The sequence below is a fragment of the Aotus nancymaae genome, unplaced genomic scaffold (genome assembly GCF_030222135.1).
Source record: "Aotus nancymaae isolate 86718 unplaced genomic scaffold, 86718_ANA_hifiasm-v0.15.2.pri h1tg000006l, whole genome shotgun sequence".
Taxonomy (NCBI): Eukaryota; Metazoa; Chordata; class Mammalia; order Primates; family Aotidae; genus Aotus; species Aotus nancymaae.
This window is the reverse complement of record NW_026988417.1, coordinates 69476608-69491384: the sequence shown is the minus strand read 5'-3', so window position 1 is coordinate 69491384 and position 14777 is coordinate 69476608.

The window sequence follows — 14777 nt, the reverse complement described above, 5'->3', positions numbered from 1 at the left end:
TTCCCTACACACCAAACAATTCTCTGGCAGATTCTACAGTGAACACGAACTAAGTGTCCTCCAATTCAATTGAATTCTGTCACTACCTGGAGATAGTGTCAGGTCCCACAAGTTAAGGGTTCAGTCCCACAAAACTGTTCCCCACCTCAGATGCCAGTCACAAGCACAGGATGTGGTGTCTGCTTCTGACTGACCAGCCCTGTGATCTCCATCTTGGGTTTGATTAAATTGCTAGAGTGTCTCACAGAACTCAGGTGTCTTAGTCCTTTTCCTGTTGCTTATAACAGAATATCTGAAACTGCATAATTTATAAAGCAAAGGAAATTATTTCTTACAGTTATGGAAGCTCAGGGGCTCAAAGTGTAGGGGCTTCATCTGGTGAGGGCTTTCTTGCTGGTAGGGACTCTGCAGAGTCCTAAGACAGCACAGGGCATTACATGGCAAGAGAGCTGAGTCTTCCTCTTCTTATAAAGCCACCAGTTCCACTCCTGCAATAACCCATTAATCCATTGACCTATTAATCCATCAATGGATGAATTCATTCATGAGGGTAGAGCCCTCGAGACCTCTTAAAGACCCTCTTCTCAATACTGCCACATTGGGGATTAGGTTTTAACATGAGGTTTGGAGGGGACAAACATTCAAACCATAGCATCAGGGAGATACTTTACTTACATTTACTGGATATAATAAACGATACAGATGACCAGCCAGATGAAAAGATACGTAGGGTGAGGTCTGAACGGGCCTCATGTGCAGGAGTTTCTGTTCCCATGAAGTTGGGGTGTACCACCCTCCTGGTATGAAGATGTGTTTGCCAACCCAGAAGCTCTCTGAATCCCATAGTTTAGGAATTTTTATGGAGGCTTTATCATGTAGGCATGATCAATGATTAACTTTACTTCTAGCCCCTTTCCCCTCTCTGGAGAACTGTAGTGAGTTGGGGGTTTAGGACTGAAAGACCCCAGCTTATAATTATGGCTTAGCCTTTATGATGACCAGCTCCCATCCAGGAGTCCACCAAGAGCTACCTCATTAAAAGATGCTCCTACTGCCCAGGAAATTCCTAAGGACTTTAAAAGCTCTGTGTCAGGAACCAGAGTCAAAGCTTGAATGTTAGAACAAAAGGTTCTCCTAGCATCCTTATTGCTTAGGAAATTATGAGGGTTTTAGGATCTCTGTATCAGGGACTGTGGGCCAGGAGCAATATGTGTATTTCTTATTATTTTACAAATAGTAATCTAAAGAAAGAAATTTTATAAACTAGAGTTCATTAAAATTAAGAACATCTCTTCATCAAAAGATATGTGATTAAGAGAATGAAAAGCCTCAGAGTGAAGATATTGGTAATACATATCTCTGGCAGAGGACTTTACTCTTAATATATAAATAACTTCACAAACCAGTAAGAAAAGACAATCTAATTTAAAAATGGGCAAAAAGTCCAGGCACAGTAGCTCACACCTGTAATCCCAGTATGCTGGGAGGCTGAGGCAGGATGATTTCTTGGGGGCCAGGAGCTCAAGATTAGCTGAGTAAGTAGCAAGACTCACCACCCCCCATCTTGACAAAATAGTTTAAAAATTAGCCAAGGTGTGTGCCTGTAGTCCCAGCTGCTATGGAGGCTGAGGTGGGAGGATCTCTTGAGCCAAGGAGTTTGAAGTTACTGTGAGCTATGATCATTCCACTGCACTCCAGCCTGGGCAATAGAGAGACACTGTCTCAAAAAAAAAAAAAAAAGAGAGAGAGAGAGAGAGACAGAGGGAAGGGAAAGGAAGGGGAGGGGAGAGAGGGGGAGATGAAAGGAAGAAAGAAGGAAAAGAAAAGAAACAGGGCAAAAGACTTGGTTACTTTGCCAAAGATATTCAAATGGCCAATGAACACATAAAAAGGTGTCTAACTTCCTTAGTTCTCAGAGAAATGAAACTGAAATCACAAATGAGATATGACTTTATACCAAGTAGAATGGCTAAAATGAAAAGGACAGAAAATACCAAGAGTTGACAAAAGTGTGGAGCAACTGGAACTCTCATACACTGCTAGTAGGAAGAAAAAATGGTATAACCCCTTTGGGAAATTATTTGGTAATATCTACTAAAGCCGAACACAAGATTATCCTATAACCCCCAAATTCCGCTCTTCACTGAAACAAGGACAGGGTTAAAGAAACCAACAAAAGACGGCGAAGCATTCTGGGGCTAGCATTAGCTGCCCCAGGACAAGGAGACCGAAGAGTTTTGCAACACAGGAGACGTGTAGCTGTACAAGTGGCTGGCCAGCAGGAGCTGTGTCCTCTAACAGAGGGATGTAACCCTGGCAAACCTGAGGTCCCGTCTCCCATTTCCCTCCATTATTATGACTGGAAACCAGGGCCAAGGGAGCACACTGATAAAGCCCACACAGCTCAGCTCTTTGGGGCCCTGAGCAGCAGGGAGAAGAGGAGGGTATAGATCCGGAGGGGCTAGTGGAAAAAGTCAAGCTCACTGTCTAATGTGCAAACTGGAGCATGGACTCTGGAGTCAGATAAACTGAGCTCAAGTTTGGTACTGCTTACCAGCTGTGAGGACTTTAGGCAACACATTTAACCTGCCCACGCCTGAGTCTCCTCTTCAGTAAATGGAGACAATAATAATAATCTACCTCATAGAGTTGTATGACAAGCAAACAAGTGAATACATGAGGCAAGCGTTCCGTAAGTGGCAGCCATCATTTTTATTTTAAGCTTTTTTTTTTTTACATATTCCATGCTCATTTAAACAGAGTAGTTGAATAAGTCTAAATATACTTTGTATTTGTGATTAAGGGGCCCCTTTCAACAAGAATGTCTCCCAATCTATTTTTCTAGACCCTTCTAAAAACCTCTTGAATGTTACTTTCTCCACAAAGATTTCCCTGAGCTCCTTGTCTGGGAAAAACCTCTTCTGTGCACCCAGAGACCCATATCCCCTCCTCCCCAGTGGCACATCCCACAGCCCTCCCTGAAAGAAGGTCTAGTTTGCATGTCTACTCTCATTTTCTTAAAAGCAAAACCCAGATATTGTTCTTAGCTATTTTTGAACTAACTCTAGTGTATAGCACAATATTTTATATAAGAATGTTTGTTTCCCTGAATTATATTGGAATTTCAGTATATTGAAAGCTACTCCAAACAAGTTTTAAAATCCTATTGTTATTCTAAGTATTTGCTGAGGTGCCTTTTATTCTGTATTGTCACTGGCAACGAAGTGAGCTAAACATAACTACTATTTATTAACTCTCTACTCTGTGCCAGAGCTTTACATTTTATGTCATGTGATTCTTACAACCAGTCCATGAAGTAGGGACAGATGAGAGAAGGCTCAAAGAGATAATATAATTTGCCCAAGGCCACAGCAGGTAAGAAGTGGCAGAGCTATGATTCCCGTACAGACCTCTACAAGGCCTGTGGTATTTCTGTGATGCCACATTGCTTCCCATAATCAGTATATATTCAAGAGGTGTGAACAATACTCTGAACTTCAGTTACTTTCTTCATTTATGCAATGAGGGAGAACTGGATGCTGTCTTAGATGGCTTTGAGTTCTAGATTGTGTGATTTTAAAGAAGCATCTCTCTCTGTTTCTATCATGTGCCTCTGCTGACTACTGCTGGTGACACTTCTTTTTTCATAAAATTGGTTAGAAAAATACAGCCATTCTCAGTTTCCGTCACACAAATCCAAGAGGCAGGACTGGTGAAACTGCCCTCTATAGGACTCAAATTTCCCCTTCTTCAATTTCATGGGTTACAGTGAAGTCAACAAGAGTGTAATTTGTGTTTGCATAAAACCAGAACACAAAGGAAAAGAGCCAAACATTATCAAACACTCAGGAAAGAAAGAGTCCCGCACCAAAAGGGCAAAGTTCAGTACTGTTAGCTACTCTCGTTTATTCAGTAAATATGCCCCTCATCTGCCAGTAATAGCACAGTGCCAGCTCTCTCTAGCTTTCCCATTGCCTTTGGGAGATAAGCAGAAATCCAGTTTTTATTTTGTTAAACTAGAATATATTTGATGATTAAGGGGGTGTTAATTAAGGTAGCATTAATGAAACCATACGACTTCTAAACTCTGATTCACAAAAAAAGTCGACCAGTCCTCCTTATACACTGCCTCAAAGAGTACGATTTCTCTCTTCCTCCTATCATCATCCATTTGTCTGTCTGTTAATCTAACCATTCATCCATCTATCCATCCATTTAATCTATTCACTCTCTCTCTTTTTCTTTCTTCCTCCCTCCCTCTCTCTGTTAATCTACTTCCTTGAGCTGTCTATCCATCTGAGCCTCAGTCCACTTCTAGGAAAGTAGGCATGCAGCATGACAATTGCAATTAGGACAAAGCAATCACCCCATCTGTGTGAACTTGCTGGGAACTGAAAGTGCAAACTGTCAATCTATAAACATGAAATAAAGCCAGGCATGGTGGCTCACGGCTGTAATCCCAGCACTTTGGGAGACTGAGGCGGGCAGATCATGAGGTCAGGAGTTTGAGACCAGCCTGGCCAAAATAGTGAAATGCTGTCTCTACTAAAAATACAAAAACTTAGCTGGGCGTGGTGGTGGGCACCTGTAATCCCAGCTGCTTGGGAGGCTGAGGCAGGAGAATTGCTTGAACCCGGGAGGCATAGGTTGCAGTGAGCTGAGATCGCGCCACTGCACTCCAGCCCAGCAACAGTGTGAGACTCTGTCTCAAAAACAAACAAACAAACAAACAAAAAACATGAAATAAAAACCTGCCCAAAACAACACCCTATGTCATATAGAATTAGATTTTTCTGTCTCACAACCCAGGGAAATACAACTTTCCATGACTAGAGGCAAGAGAACAAACTAGAATTGACACAGAAGGAGAGGACTGATGACTTCAAATCGCATCGCTTCCCTGCTCAAAACCATCCTGGGGTTTCCCATCATACTCAGAGGAAAAGCCGAAGTCCTTGCAATGGCCAGGGGCTCAACACACTTTGGGTGCTCTGCTCCAGCCACGCATGGCCTCTTTCCTGATTTTTATTTTATTATTTTATTTTATTTGTTTTTGAGATGGAGTCTTGCTCTGTTGCCCAGACTGAAGTGTAGTGGCATGATCTCGACTCACTGCAACCTTTATCTCCCGGGTTCAAGCCATTCTCTTGCCTCAGCCTCCCAAGTAGCTGGGATTACAGGTGTGTGCCACCACACCTGGCTAATTTTTGTATTTTTAGTAGAGACAGGATTTCACCATGTTTGGCCAGGCTGGTCTCGAACTCCTGACCTCAGGTGATCTGCCCACCTTGGCCTCCCAAAGTGCTGGGATTACAGGGATGAGCCACCACGCCCAGCCCTCTTTCCTGATTTTAGAAACCACGTCAGGCATACTGTGCTGTAGAACCTGTGGACTAGCAGGACCCTCTGCCTTGAATATTCTTTCCCCAAACATTGCACGGTCTCTATGCCATGTTTCCCTGTTTTTGTTTTTCTATTTTATTGATTTCCACTCTGATCTTTATCATTACTTTTTTCTTGTTTATTTGAGAAAGCAAATTATTGTTTTAAGCCATTAAATGTGGGAATTAGTTTTTACTTAGAAAGAGATTACTGAAACACAAGGAAAAATAGTTTCTCTAGGAACGAGCTACTTTAAGAATTTCCAGATGAATGCTTTTAGTTAGCCCAGACATACTGTTGGTTGAGAGTTGTTAAGCTGTTTGGCTGACAGACTGTGAAATCAGAAATCATATAATGTTAAAGTGAGTAAAAAGTTATTTTGCTCAGAGAGCTGAAGTAACTTGTTCAAGGTCACACAGCTAAGTAGGAACAGACCTTAGAACACAAATGGACTCTCCGTTCCTTATATATCTCTTATTTGTTCTACAAATATAAGCACATTTTTATGTAAGGCACCATGCTAGCAGCTAGGGATAACACAGACAGCCCTTATCCTTATAGAGGTTATATTCCATCAAGTCAGATAGACCTTAAGTAATGAAATTAATTGTTTTTATTTGTTTTTTTTTTTTTTTGTGAGACGGAGTTTCGCTCGTTACCCAGGCTGGAGTGCAATGGCGCGATCCTCCTGCCTCAGCCTCCTGAGTAGCTGGGATTACAGGCACGCGCCACTATGCCCAGCTAATTTTTTGTATTAGTAGAGACGGGGTTTCACTATGTTGACCAGGATGGTCTCGATCTCTTGACCTCGTGATCCACCCGCCTCGGCCTCCCAAAGTGCTGGGATTACAGGCTTGAGCCACCGCGCCCAGCCTGTTTTTATTTGTTTAATTACAATTGTGATAAGAGTCACGAAGCGGAATGAGGTGCTTTGAGAATATATAACACAGGACTGAACTCTGAAACACTCTGGGCAGAACAGACAGAGGCATTTAAGCCACGAAGCGGAATGAGGTGCTTTGAGAATATATAACACAGGACTGGACTCTGAAACACTCTGGGCAGAACAGACAGAGGCATTTAAGCCAAATGGAAAAGAATGAGTAGGAATTGATGAATGAAGAAGGGAATAGGGAACATTCCAGGCAGAAGGAAAAGCATGAACCCTGTGTACTACATCAAACTGCTTCTCTTACAATATCACGGTGCTCTTATTCTTCATTGCCTGGGTCACCGAGATAGCGAGTAAAAATACACAGGAGGATAATGGATTGAGATCCAATAAGGGTGAAGCTCTCCTGACTGGGAGATTTACCAGGAAGGCTAGTGAGTCCAAAAACACCTATGTCAGCATGAAAACAGAAAGATGGGAAATATTTAGCCTGTTAACAAGTGGTTTGGTTTCTATAACACCAAAAAAGGGTCTCCTTAGGAAATTCCATATCTCCAATCGTGTCTTTGCCTGCTGACTTCATTAGGGATGCCTGCTCCACAAAGGCCCTGACATAGGAATTGATGGCATCCCTGGGACTTGGGGCAGGTAACAGGGCATGTTCAGTGGGAATTCCTTGGGCCACTACTGCAGCTCAGTGCTGGCAGTGTCCATGAGGATGGCCCATCCAGCTCCTTAACATTGCAGTGCCCTTCTCTCCTCACCCCAGAAGCACCCCCTCCAATTCACTCAGCCACCCGTCCCATGGCATATCCCAGACCTGTCATTAGGCAGAAATGCTCAAACCCTCAAATCTTAAGTTTTCCTCTTCCAAACTCTGAACACACTAGCCTAGCCTCCTAATTGTGTTATCTGTGTTGTGCTCATCACACATAGCCTTCAATCGTATGACAGCTTTGGTCCATTGACACCTCCATTTCCTCTCCAACTTGTCATTCTTTCCTACCTTCAAGTCCTTTCTTATCGTGCCTGGTTCCTTGACTTCCTGTGGCATCCACCTGCCAGAACTACAACCTCGTGTCATCTACGTCTGTGTTTTTATACCCGAGGCTGCTGAGTGCTGAAGAAAATGATACCACAGTACAGACTGGTGCCATACACATATCGTGGTCTCTCACCTAAGTTGATTCAAACACTGCTCCCATTCTCCACACTGCTCACATGCCTCACTTCAGACCTTCACCAGTGCTCTCAACCACTTCATCTACTCCCTCTCCCCACATCAGGAAAAATGAGCCCTCCACACCAGAATAGCTCAACTTCTGCTCTTCTGCTCTCAGGGGTTTCCTAGGAGCAGAGTCAGAGACAGGGATTCTTGGGAGAATCCTATAAGGCAATGAGGGAAGCAGGATGGCACAGAAGTGAAAATGTGGTTCCAGCTGAAGTCTGCTGTCAGCCTGATCTCATCGGATCTCTGGAGCAGGAAGGGCACACAGAGTTGTCTGCTTTGAGGTAAGAAGGCCAGATTTTTGTACTTTCTTATCGATCAGTCATTGGCCCTAGGCCATCCCTGAGGGGAAAGTGCATAACCTCATTTTTTGTTCCTTTCAGCAGAGCACAGTTTTCTGCAAGAGAGTGCAGCTGTGAGCCTCAGCAGCCAATACAGCAGCTTAGAGCTGAGGACACCAATCCAGTCAAGGGGACCTGGGCATGGCACCAGCAGCAGCTCTTACAGCGTCCACGCTTGTCATCTACCTGCATCTACAGGCTTCTCTCTTTGCTGAGGTCCTCAGTGTACTGCACCCCTCCGGCAGGCTCCTAACCCAGTGTGATCTCTCACCGCACCGCTTGTTACACCGCATTTTAACCTTCTGCTTAATTGTGTAAGCTCCCAGATGGTGGGGCCATCATTTTCTTTTTAGTAGCCTTGGTGCCTATATAGAAAAAAGCTGTTCTGAATAAATGTTCTGTACTCACTAGGGGTTCAAGTAGAAGGAATTTCAAGTCAGGTAGGTAAGGTGTTGTTTGTTTTTTAACAGAACAGGTCTTTGAATTAGGTTGCATAGATGACAAACTTAGGCAGCCCCTTTAGAACTGACCTTGACAAATGACATCTATTTCCCAAATTCCGTATCTTGCACATTGGGCATCAAAGACTACAACACAAGGACCACTGCAAGCACCATACAGAAGGCGCCATGAGGGTCCCTCCCACTACTCACCCTCAGGATAGATAACTACAAAGCCAGGTTTTGTGGCTGCTCTCAAGTTGCCAATATTTGGAGGGGACATCCCCTTAGAATCAGGCACCTACCTCAGCAATTTCTTGTGCCACGCATGTGTCAGTATCAGTATGTTCTGTCTGATTCATGTTCATTCTCTTGCTACTTTTAATATAATGACCTTTTGCCTTAAAACACTTACCATCTGGGAGAGGTCTCCTCCATTGCTCAAGCTCAGCAGTCCTCTTGCTTCATGGGAAAGCACAGTTACCAGTGCAGAGGTGTTAAGTGATCTTGTTTGACAAACAGGAGCAAATCTAGTAGCACACAATGTTGATTCTGCCTCTGAAGTGCTCCATGCAGCTACACACCAGGGTGAAACCCTAGTGCAGTTTTTTTTTTTTTTTTTTTGAGACAGAGTCTCACTCTGTCCTCAGGCTGAAGTGCAGTGGCACAATCTCAGCTCACTGCAACCTCTCCCTCCTGGGTTCAAGCGATTCTCCTGTGTCAGCCTCCTGAGTAGCTGGCACCACAGGCACATGACCACCATACCCAGCTAAGTTTTGTATTTTTAGTAAAAGAGACAGGGTTTCACCATGTTGACCAGGATGGTCTCGATCTCTTGACCTTCACCCACCTCAGCCTCCCAAAGTGCTGGGATTACAGGCATGAGTCACTGCGCCCAGACCCTAGTACAATTCTTTTACTTCCTAAAGATGTGCTATGTGAGCAAAGAATGTACAAACAACTGAATGATGAGCATAAATAAAACCTGAAAAGGTCCAGAAGTTTAGATAAGAATTTCAGAAATTTGGCAATCATTTTTCTGTTGAGAAATAACTAGTCCACAGAGGGCAAAAAAAAAAAAAAAAAAATCAATCTGGGGCACACATCAGCAGATATTAATTGAATTAGGGAGGGGGCTGTGAGCAGGGAGAATGAGAAAAATAAGGCCCACCCACTTATTTCAAAATTAGGAACAAGGACCATAAAAGGATGCCAAAACGACAGCCTATCATAGAAAGTTAATATTTTCACTTTAGGTTCAAGCTAATTAAGGGTGATAAAAGGAAAGTGGGTAGAAAAGATACTTAAGAAGAGTGAGGAAGAAAGGAAGGAGGGTTCTTTTCCTAGCCAGGCTCCTAATACGTATATTAGTCCCTTCACTCCCCTCACCTTTAGCTGAGCCTACTCAGCTCCTCCTGAGACACCAGATCTATCAGACTTAAGAATCCTCTGCAGTTCCTCCTTTGCTTATTTTGAGCAATTTAGGCTCAGGCCATTACCATCAATTATTTCTCCCAGAATTAGGGTTGCCAGAGTTAGCCAATACAAATACAGGACTCCCAGCTAAATTCAAATTTCAACTAGACAATGAATAATGTTTTAGTATAAATATACCATATGGAATATTTGGAACATACTTATACTAAAAATAAAATTCTTGTTTAACTGAAATTCAAATATAACCAGGCGTCCTTTTTTTTTTTTTTTTTTTTGAGATAGAATTTCACTCTTGTTGCCCAGACTGGAGTGCAGTGGCATGATCTTGACTCACTGCAACCTCCACCTCTCGGGTTCAAATGAGTCTCCTGCCTCAGCCTCCCAAGTAGCTGGGATTACAGGTGCCTAACACCATGCCCAGTTAATTTTTGTATTTTTAGTAGAGACTGGGTTTCACTATGTTGATCAGGCTGGTCTTGACTGAACTCCTGACCTCAGGTGATTCACCTGCCTCGACCTCCCAAAGTACTGGAATTACAGGTGTGAGCCACTGCGCCTGGCTGCATCCTGTCTTTTATCTAGTGTCTTCACCCAGAATTCCACAATCAAAATCAAATTTTGTTGAGATTATACCTCTAGCAAAAGGCTTCTTTGCCTGCTGTCTGTCTGCAAGAGTATTCTCTCAGAGAGCAGCATAGGGAAGACCCCCCAGCCCAACACCATGTAGAATATGAGAATGCTTGTCTTACCATAGAAAGTCTAAGTCCACGTGTATAGGATCTCATGCATGATTTATTCAAACATTTTTATCAACAACTGTGGAAGCACAGAAAAGTTAAACAATTTTCCCTGAGTGGCAGTTATTAATGCAGAGTCAGGACTAGAATTTATGTAGCATAGGGTTTTTTTCTCTCTCACAAGAATTTATCATGAACTTTATATGTATATAATACACCAAGCTTCAGGAATGAGATGGTGAAGTTGGTACTAAATTCTAAAATTATTTTGTAAACTTAAAGGATAAAATGAGTGAAAAGAAGAACATAGCAAAGAAAGTTGGCTTTTGTGGAATCTAGTTTGTAATGTACCTTTTGAATTTCATTTTGAAATTCTGCAATCAATTACTTTTCAATTGACCAGTCATTCAGACCTTCAGAGCAGCATACTTGCTCCAATTCAAAAGCTCCACAAAGCAGGCTAATTCTCGTTAGTGCACATCCATCACTGAGCTAAACAAGCCTTCCTGTCAGCAGACACCAGCAAATGCAAGGAAGGTAGGAGGAAGCAAGTGAAAAGAGCAGCAGTTCTGAAAGAGGAAAAAAATGCTTCTTTCACCCAGTTTGTATCTAGGGGCTATGGGAATGTTTCAATGTACTAATGGGTCCCCTTGTCATTTAAGAAGCACATTGTGATACTGAAACCTGACAGAGATTCTCACCTAGCAGCAAACTGGGCCTAAGATCTGGACCAGGCTGTTTGGCCTTCAGAGACTTTTGTTAAAAGGCCCTTATTTTCTAGAAATGGTATCCAAAGTGCATTTTCTCTCTCTCTCTAACCTCTCTCTCTCTCTGTCTCTCTCTCTCTCTGAAACTCCTACTATTTTGGAGGCTTCAGTGGACAATTGTGATGATCATTTCCCACATGGTGTTTTTCCCCAAATTAATATTCGCAACAGAAAACATGGCAAAGCTTAGATCAAGGTAATCTGTGACCTGCACAAAGTCTGCATCAGTGTGGATGCTCTAGCTGCAAATCACAAAATACTCAAGTAAAAATGGCTTGAACAGAGTTGGGGGGTGCTTTTTTTTATTGCATTTTAGGTTTCGGGGTACATGTGGAGAACATGCAAGATTGTTGCATAGGTGCATATGTGGCAGTGTGATTTGCTGCCTTCCTCCCCTTCACCTATATGTGCCATTTCTCCCCATGCCATCCCTCCCCGACTCCCCACCCCCTGCTGTCCCTCCCCTATTTCCCCCCAACAGACCCCAGTATATAGTGCTCCCCTCCCTGTGTCCATGTGTTCCCATTGTTCAACACCCGTCTATGAGTGAGAACATGTGGTGTTTGATTTTGTGTTCTTGTGTCAGTTTGCTGAGAATGATGGCTTCCAGGTTCATCCATGTCCCTACAAAGGACGCGAACTCATCATTTTTGATGGCTGCATAATACTCCATGGTGTATATGTGCCACATTTTTCCTGTCCAGTTTATCATCGATGGGCATTTGGGTTGGTTCCAGGTCTTTGCTACTGTAAACTGTGCTGCAATGAACATTCGTGTGCATGTGTCCTTATAGTAGGGCGATTTATACTCCTTTGGATATATACCCAGTAATGGGATTGCTGGGTCAAATGGAATTTCTATTTCTAGGTCCTTGAGGAATCGCCACACTGTCTTTCACAATGGTTGAACTAATTTACACTCCCACCAACAGTGTAAAAGTGTTCCTATTTCTCCACATCCTCTCCAGCATCTGTTGTCTCCAGATTTTTTAATGATCGCCATTCTAACTGGCGTGAGATGGTATCTCAATGTAGTTTTGATTTGCATTTCTCTAATGACCAGTGATGATAAGCATTTTTTCATGTGTTTGTTGGCCTCATGTATGTCTTCTTTTGTAAAGTATCTGTTCATATCCTTCGCCCATTTTTGAATGGGCTTGTTTGTTTTTCTCTTGTAAATCTGTTTTAGTTCATTGTAAATTCTGGATATCAGCCCTTTGTCAGATGAGTAAGCTGCAAAAAATTTTTCCCATTCTGTTGGTTGCCAATTCACTCTAATGATTGTTTCTTTTGCCATGCAGAAGCTGTGGAGTTTGATTAGGTCCCATTTGTCTATTTTGGCTTTTGTTGCCAATGCTTTTGGTGTTTTGGTCATGGGGGGGGGGTGCTTTTTTCACATAAGGAGAGAGGCACACGACTCTGGTGTTATTTCAGGGGCTCCCCAATGACAGGGCTCTGAGTCAGCTTCCCTTCATTTTCTTGGTCTGTCCCTCAAGACTGCAAAATGGCTGCAGCAGCTCCCTGCATGACATCATGGTATCCTTGCATTTGATACCCAAAGCAAGAAGAGGTTTTTCTTGCTAGACTTTTTATTACCAGAGAGAAAAATCTTTCAAGTATCCACCTGTGCCTCATGACCAGAATTCAGTCACATGCAAGGGAGTCTAGGAAAGCAAGTATCCAGGGTTTTCATGTCTAAGTAACAAAAGGACCAGAAGCTACTTCCTTTGCAAACCCCCACCTTTTCTGCATGGCAGATGGGAAACTGGCTATCCGCAACAAATCAGACTGATCGACAGTCCAGTCTTCATTTGTAACTTGGTAACTTCACTCCAGCCTCTGAATGGTTGCTGTCCACAACCAGTCAGACTGACTGAGGGCTAAGTCTTCCTTTGCATAGAAGTATAACTTTGTAACTTCTCCCTAGCCTCTGATTGGTTGCTTTTTGAACAGGAGTGTGACCTTTGTAACTTCACTTCAGCCTCTAGATGGCTGCTTTCTCCAACCAATCAGACTGATTGCAGGCTACCATTTCATTTACATGAAGTGAGCACGAAGTGGCCAATGGGAAACTTGTAGTGGGTATTTAGACTCAAGAAGATTCTGTGTCTGGGTCCTTGAGCCGCTGCATGGGCCTGCTCCCACGCTGTGGAGTACACTTTCATTTTTCAGTAAATTCCTGCTTTTGTTTTTTTGTTGCTTCATTCTTTATTTGCTTTGCTGTGCATTTTGTCCAATTCTTTGTTCAAAACACCAAGAACCTGGACAACTTGCAGCCATGACTGTTGACTGGTGATGCAACTATGCACCACTAATCTGCTAGTTGATATCCATTTTATAAATGGGTCCTTGGTCTTTTCCTACTTGACAAAGGAAAGTCCCAAGTGTAGCACCGTTTTTGGCTGTGCTCGTTCTTCAAGAAAGCTTTCTCCAAAACCCCAAGGCCTCATTTTGTTATCAGGAAAACTTTGACTCGCTCTGAGGCCATAAACCCTGGCTCAAGTCTTGACTCACTCTTTCAAAGCACATTATGCTTCCAGAAGCTGTTAACAGTAGTTATTTATCTTCATCTGACATATGTGCAACTTCAAAAACCAGAAAGAAAGAAGACCTGGTGGTCTTTGTTCCATTATGCCATAGTTAAAATTGCATCTGTAATTTTTAAGTAGCGGAGATTAAAGGTCACGCCAGGGATTAAACAGACACACAAATTACCTTCTTCTTACTCTACTTTGGTCTTGTGACTTAACTTTTTCATCTTTAGATTTGACTATTCTAAATTTGACTTCTTTGTCAGTTTCTATGAACCAGCAGCCATCATAAAGGGCAATATTGTATACAGGACCATTTATTCTGTCAAGAAAAAAAAATTGCATATCTTGAAAGATGAGATAGATTTGTGCCTGTTGATATCTTCTATCCACAAAGGAATTTCACATGACTGGGCTTTTTTGCCCTCTGAAATTATCCAAACAGCAAAGGTCATGACAGTGCCTCAGTTCACTAGTTCATTTTGGCAAAGTGCTGGCAGGGACCTGAGCCCTGCCCTGCCTGCTTCCTGCAGAGCCCTGACTAGGCACCATACATAGGAGTTGGAGTATCTCCAAGTTTCAAGTAGTCTGCACATTTAATGGTTAGTACTGACTTTGGAACTAGACCACCTGGGTTCACATTGTGGCTGTGTGACCTTGAGCAATTGCCTTAACCTATTTGTGCCTTAATTCTCTCATCTAAATTGGGGATAAAAATAAGCTGACCTCATAGGATTGTTGTGAAAATCACATGAGTTAGTACATGTAATGTGCTTAGTGCAATGCCTGACATATGATTAAGAGCTATGTAAGTATGAGCTCTTGCTATTACTAATACTTTTTTCCTGGGCTTGGCCACCTGTCAACAGTCTTTATGACTTCCTGGAACACTTCTTAAACATTTTCCCCAAAGCTCTCTTTTCAAACCCTCAGCCGTGAATCAATCAATTTCATTCTGTGGAAAAGAGTCCAAGAAGAATTAAATGGAGGATGCTGGAAATGGTGGGGCTAATGCTTTATCA